Raw genomic sequence first — 6768 nt, forward strand, 5'->3', positions numbered from 1 at the left:
CAGAGCAGTCTCAGAAAATAGAAACCTTTAGTTACCCAGAGTTGTCCATTTCTGTCGTAAATCTGTGTTACGCTGGTTACTTGTAAGAGTGTTAACGGTATTGTATTACGATTTGTAGCCTTTGAGAAGTTGGGATCGTGATTTAGGTCACCGCGTCTTCTGGGTTTAAATCACCTTCATTCCTTCCTAGATCCCGTCCATATTTCTGTGGCTGTGTTGAATCACTAAACTCCAAGTCAGTTTGGCAATAATCGCAGTCGGAACCATCTTTTAAAAGCGAAAGACGGGAACGTTGTTTGTTTTCTGAACTCTGCAGATTCCCAGCCCAATAATAGACTTTGTTACTTTGGTAACTCAATTCTTGTGGGTATTCGAAACTTCCCACTGGAATTTCCTCACAAGTGATAAATATACTGGTTGACTGCATTGCCCACTAGAGACTTCAGTGATTCTAACTTTAAAACTTATGTTTTGCATTTTGTAAGTTCTAAGGATTGCTGAAAATATAAACTTCAATGTTTTATTTCATAAAGCGGGAGTATTCCATATAATGTGGTTTAATTGCGTAGATCCCTTATCTGCCAAGGATTTTAGGCCTCTAACTGCCAGGGTTTGCTTGGCCACTATCCGCCAGGGATTTTTTGGCCACTATCCACCAAAGACTCCTTGCCACTATCCAACAGAGATAGCTTGGTCACTTCTCCTTGTAAGCTTATTTCAAGAAGAAGAGCAAGTTATGTTAGCATTCAACAAAGTGGACACTTCGAGTAAATCTGTAATCAAAATTTTTAATTTAGCTTTTTTGAGTTTTGGTATCAGCATCACAAAACAAAAGGATTAGTAAAAGATATGCTCAGTATTTTTTCAGTTCAATGTTTGTGCCTGCTTCAAATCTTTTTAGTTTCATTATATCATGTATTTTTTTATTCTTGTTTACTTGTAGAACCATGATGTGGAAATAAAAAAGAAATTGGTTTGTTTATAATGATGTGAAAAGGGTCGGACATACGGAAAGAAAATATAATTAGTATTTAAATATATGTTTTATTACCTGAATGGTGTTTTAAATAATAATAAACAAAATTATGGTAGTTTTTAAAATTACAATAATGTTTAGTAACTAAATTAAAGTTGTAATTTCCTCCTAGGGAATGTTTATAAAGGAAAGAACTCTGAGCTATTTATATTCAAATGCTAATGGATTCTTTTCCGCCAGCTTAGAAATAAAGATTCTCATCTTTTAGGTGACAGCTTGAGTAAACTAATCGGTTCAGTAAATCACGGGTGAGCCAGAACGGTTAATAAATATTACAGATTTGCTATGAGATGATACAGCGTTTCCAAGATTATTTACATTAAATATTATGAAATTTAATACTTACATTACTTAAGGGTTCATTATTAAATTACCTACAACTTGTATATCTTGGATTTTTATTTTCATAACTTTGGTGAAATGATATCTAAGCTCAAAGTGAAAAAAATAAAAACTTTTTTTTTTTTTTTGTCAAGATTTACATTCAGCAATATTTTACCATGTAAAGGTAAGTCATATAAGTATTATTATCATATTCTGTGATCTTTCCTGAAAATAATGATATATAATATGTAGTATTTACATTAAGGTAACAGTATATAAAAAAAAACTTTCTAAACGCTTGCAAACATACTGAAAAATGCCCAGCACTTAAGGCAGTTCTAACCAGCACTTGGAGGGTTATGATAATTTTACTTCTTTACATGAATTTATTATAGCATCTTTTTTGTTCTTATAAGGGTATTGTTTCAGTAATTTAAATAAATTTTAATGCTGTATAATCTGAAAAACGGGAGAGATATTTCACGATTTGTATGGGAGACTTGATTTTGTTTAATAAATTTGCATTGTTGATTTAATTTTATTGTTTCCTGTTAATATTTATTTTCCCTTGTGTACGTAAACTTAGTATGTATTCTGGTATGAGGATAAAATAAATCTAAAGATATAAAAACAAACATATATGAGCAAATATGATTTATTTAAATTTATTAAATACTCCTCCAAAATCCTTAATTAATATTTACAATTTTTATCAACTACACTACACAAATAACTTTGCCCCTAATGCCTTATCCCTAGCACGAACGCTAACACTTGTACGTTATTGGACTGAACTTCACGCATTCAGACAATACAGCACTAAACACGCATAACTACAAGATAGTCTTTTAAATATTCCGCCATCATGAACTTGGAAACTAAAGTTTGCTAGCAAACTTTAAACGAGGATACTTTCTACTTATATACTTATGTCTACGAGGAGACATTTCATATATTTTAAAATATAATAAACGGGTGCTATTTTCAAATTTAATATTTTAGCGTGATTTAATGTATATGATCGATGAGTGCATATTTAGTGTGGCCCGTATTCTGTTGTTCAGTTATAACTGTAATTAGTGTTTTGATTATATTACATACATGTTTTAAAGTTAAATGTGCACGGAGTTGACACACAACGTGGTTTCCACAACATTCCTGGCTTATGCGTGCCACAGCTGTCTGGTATGATGTGTTTATTAATTCTATATTGTAGTTATATGCTCGGTTAGTCACTCACCCGAGGAAGAGATCAAATTTCAGATCTCGAAACGTACTCTTATGAATTTTTTTTATCACTAAACTATGGAAAATGTCCAAAAATCTAGTTTTCTTCACAATCCTTCCATTGTACAAAAATATTTAACACGTTATTTTATATATTTTTCTGTATAAAAATAAATATTACCACTTTTTTATATTACCTTATAATTGGGAATTTTCCCTTGTCAACTTGGATTTTCGTGGTTTTAGAAAACTTTTAATTGAATACGAAGCATAATAAAACTGTTAAACTATCCACAATGATAACAGTTTATAAAGTGGAAACTCAGACATAATCATTTGCTTTATTGATTGTTCAAGAGACTTACCCAGCAGTGGAATGAAAAGAGTTTAATTAGTTCACGGTGGTTGTGAATGCTTGGAATAAAAAGTTATTTAAATAACAAGACAGTCGTGTGGGAGTTCTTTATGTAAGAGTACACAAAGTAAATATTATATAGAATGCAATATTGGAGGAAAGTTTTTCTGTGATCGACTGTGAAATAGGAGATATAGATCTCTACAAACCTAACTTTTAATCTATTTAAAGCTTAGAACATACTCACGTTATTACATAAAATGTAGTGTCACTTAGAGCCTACGGTACTACGGTTTTATAATGACTCTGCTTAGTATTTTCTGAAATTCAATTCAAATTTAACCATTTAGTTCCATTTAATATATATATAAATGATGTTACATGTAAAGGCCAAAATATCCAATGAGTTTCTATATTGCTGATAAATAAAATAAACATGTATATGTACTATTATTAGTCACACAAAATATCCCATATGTTTTTATATTTTGTGAATTGTCAAATATTGAATAAATACATGCGAATAATAACATATGGGGATCAATAAATATTGATAATCACTTTATGTCGACAGAATTTTTAGATTATTGATGTATACATGATGCCACATTAGTGCATGTGATGCTTAGGTATACCTGTAAATATTGAATGCTATGCACAATGATATGTTTTTACTGTTGGAGGTAAAGCAAAGATACTAAAATTTATAAAGGATACAATGACTATTTGAAGAGCGTATTAGAGTTATTGTTCTTTAAATTCTTAAAATGTCAGTAACTTTATTTAGAATCAAAAACCTTTTATTAACCATTTAAAAGTGCTAATATCCCTATTTGTGTGGCAGAAATTTCGTCTACATCCTGCAGTTCAGCGCTTCGTTCAAGTGGTAGAAATCGCGCTACTCATACTAATTGATGGAGGGTGTTACCAACTGTTGAAAACAAACTACCGAAAGAAAACAAAAACCTGTTTACAAAAATATTGGTTACAATATGAAACTACTCGTAGGTCTAAGAATAACATTTCAGAATACCGGTTAATAAGTGTTAAGTTTGCCAAAAATTTCCATTATTTCCATTGATAATACCTATTTAATAGATAATTCAATAATATCATCTTAAATTAGAGCAAGCTTTTGTAAAAAGTTAGAGCTATAAATTGAAATGTGAATGAAGAGCTACGTTTAGATACAGATTTTAGTCAAAAAAATAAAAAATTATTCCTTTAAGTAAAAATTTAAGCAGACTCAGAATTTTATGATCTTAATGGAGTTAGACAGATTAAAGTTACATTACATAAACTCGTTAGGAATTAGTATATCGTATAAAAGATCCCCATAGACAACACACAACCACCTGGGATTTGTTGTATTCTAAATTCACACTTAAATGCATATCGTATTTTATATGAAATAGCACACCATACACGATAAGCCTCTTGTAACAAACTCATCACAAGATTGGAATGGAAGAACCGAACAAAGCTTCTCCATCTCTATTATTGTGGAATCACACTTCTTCCGGCGGAAATGGGATCATCTTAGCAGTTATTGCTTTCTATAGATCTGGATAACTTTTCCAGGTGTCCAATATCCTCTTATATTTTTTTTATCTTGTGCCCAACAAATTTATAATCTTGCAATACAGTGTATGTGGAAAGTTTCCTGTATTTATATGGTTGAAAATATATTTCATGTATTCGAGCTGAAACAATGGGTGACCTACGATACAAATTATATTTAGGATTATAGATGGCCTAATGATTAGGAATATAGTTGGTGTTGTTTAAATTACCTCAATCAGAACATCTTAATAAAACTATAAATTCGAACTTTTCGTTTGTTTTATGTTTTGCTTTCAAGTGTAAACTATTCATAGGAATGTACTGAAATTTTACAAGGACTTATCTCGAAAATCCTTACCTTATATTGTGATATCACATTGTTATTCTAACATGATTCAACCAGCCATTATTTACCAAGTTTTATTCCAAATAACAAGGTTTCTGCAACTTAAAACCTATAATAAATTATTACTGAAATGTAGCATAATCTTCCCTAGGTAATTCCTCTTATGCTAGGGGTAGATGTTTTTTTAATGTAGTAGACTTCTCAGCCCAAAGTATGTATGTACATTTTTTTCATCGTGACAAAGCAAATCAACTATACTACTAGAAATATCTTAGAATGAAAGAAGATGCAAGAGACGTTAGTAGAACCTTTTTTCCAGAAGTAGATTTCTGAGACCTACATGTATATGTATATATTCTATTTATCACGGCAAATTGGCACACTCTACTATGGTACTGGAATTATCTTATCTGGAACACGCATATCTCCGAAATCACAAGAATAATGTTTTGAGTCAGCTCTTCGCACATTGCCTCTCAACTAATGAAACCAATTCTGTTTCCCATTTATGTCAATGACATTCTGTCATTACTACTGCAGAGGAAAATCGTGCAGTATACTGATGACACAACTCTGTTTCGGACTTTGTTTAACTTTTCAACAGCATCGATCTCAAACAAACACTCATAATCCAATGTTTTTAACTTTTCTATGCGGCCGGCAGACTCAGAATGTGGCCCTGGCGTCATATTAGCAGATTCATTTCTGATAGAAGTCTGCAGCACTGAATTTGTTGAAATAAACCTAGATCGAGGGGTAAAATGGATTGAACACATTGACCATGTTCTCAGGCATTTATGTATTGAGGTTATTACCATAGTATTTTCCAGCTCCAGTTCTGATGACGGCGTATATGGCCTGGTGTATCTCCACCTTACCGTCGGAGTAATATTATGGGGTGCCTGGGCAAAAAACAAATTTTTTTAAGTGTTTGAACTGCAGAATTATGTGATTCGAATATTCCCTTATTTGAATTTCAAAGAATCTTGCAGAGAAAATTTTAAACAATTTCGGCTGTTGACTCTGCCATGTCCCTTCATTTTCCAAACAACTCTGTCCTGTATGTCTAAATGTGTGATGAAAACTGACCATGGTATTCATTTTTATAAGAGCAGAGGCTGAGAAAAAAACCTAACTGGAAAACAAAAATTGGTAGTTTACGAACATCTGCACATACAAGCAGGTGTTCATTTCATCAAAAATCTGCTCCATGGGATAAAGCATGCTACATTGTACTCAATGTGCTAAAATCTCGTTTAAAACGACTGTTAGCTTTAGAACCATTTTATAACGTATCGAGTTTTTTGCATTTGACTAGGAGATCGCCCAATCAGGAGACTTACTTCGGTGTTGTGGGTAAGAAATTGCCAAATAATTCAATAATGCATGTACGTTGAATTGCATTTTTGAGTATGATCCTGCTGTGCTGGGCATATACAAAATGATAGGCCTGAACTGTAAGTATTGTTGTTTGCCTTACATGTAAGGCTTTTCTCCGCAATAAACTTTAATTCATCGATTGATAGACTAAAAAATGCTCTGCTGAATTCCTACATGATAATGACTTAGAACGAGGATATAAACCATTCTCCAGCATTCCTGAGGTAAGTTACGATTATTTGATTAAAGTATAGCATATTTCTTCTTATTGCATCTCGTTGTGATGTTTGTTATAGCTTTTTATATTTATTTATCTATGTAAATTTTCATCAGGTAATGTATTGGCTTCTTTACGTTGAGCCAATAAACTATTTTCTGACTTATTGGTTAAGGGAATTCTACTTAAGAATCCGATGCTCAACTTATAAGTTGCTTTTTTGATTAAGAAATAAAGTCAAGCATAAGCAGTTTAAAAACTTTAGAAGTAAATAAAAGAGTAAGCAAAGGCGATGATTCAGTTTACTTAGTAACACTTTC

The sequence above is a fragment of the Homalodisca vitripennis genome, chromosome 7 (assembly GCF_021130785.1).
Source record: "Homalodisca vitripennis isolate AUS2020 chromosome 7, UT_GWSS_2.1, whole genome shotgun sequence".
NCBI classification, from domain to species: domain Eukaryota; kingdom Metazoa; phylum Arthropoda; class Insecta; order Hemiptera; family Cicadellidae; genus Homalodisca; species Homalodisca vitripennis.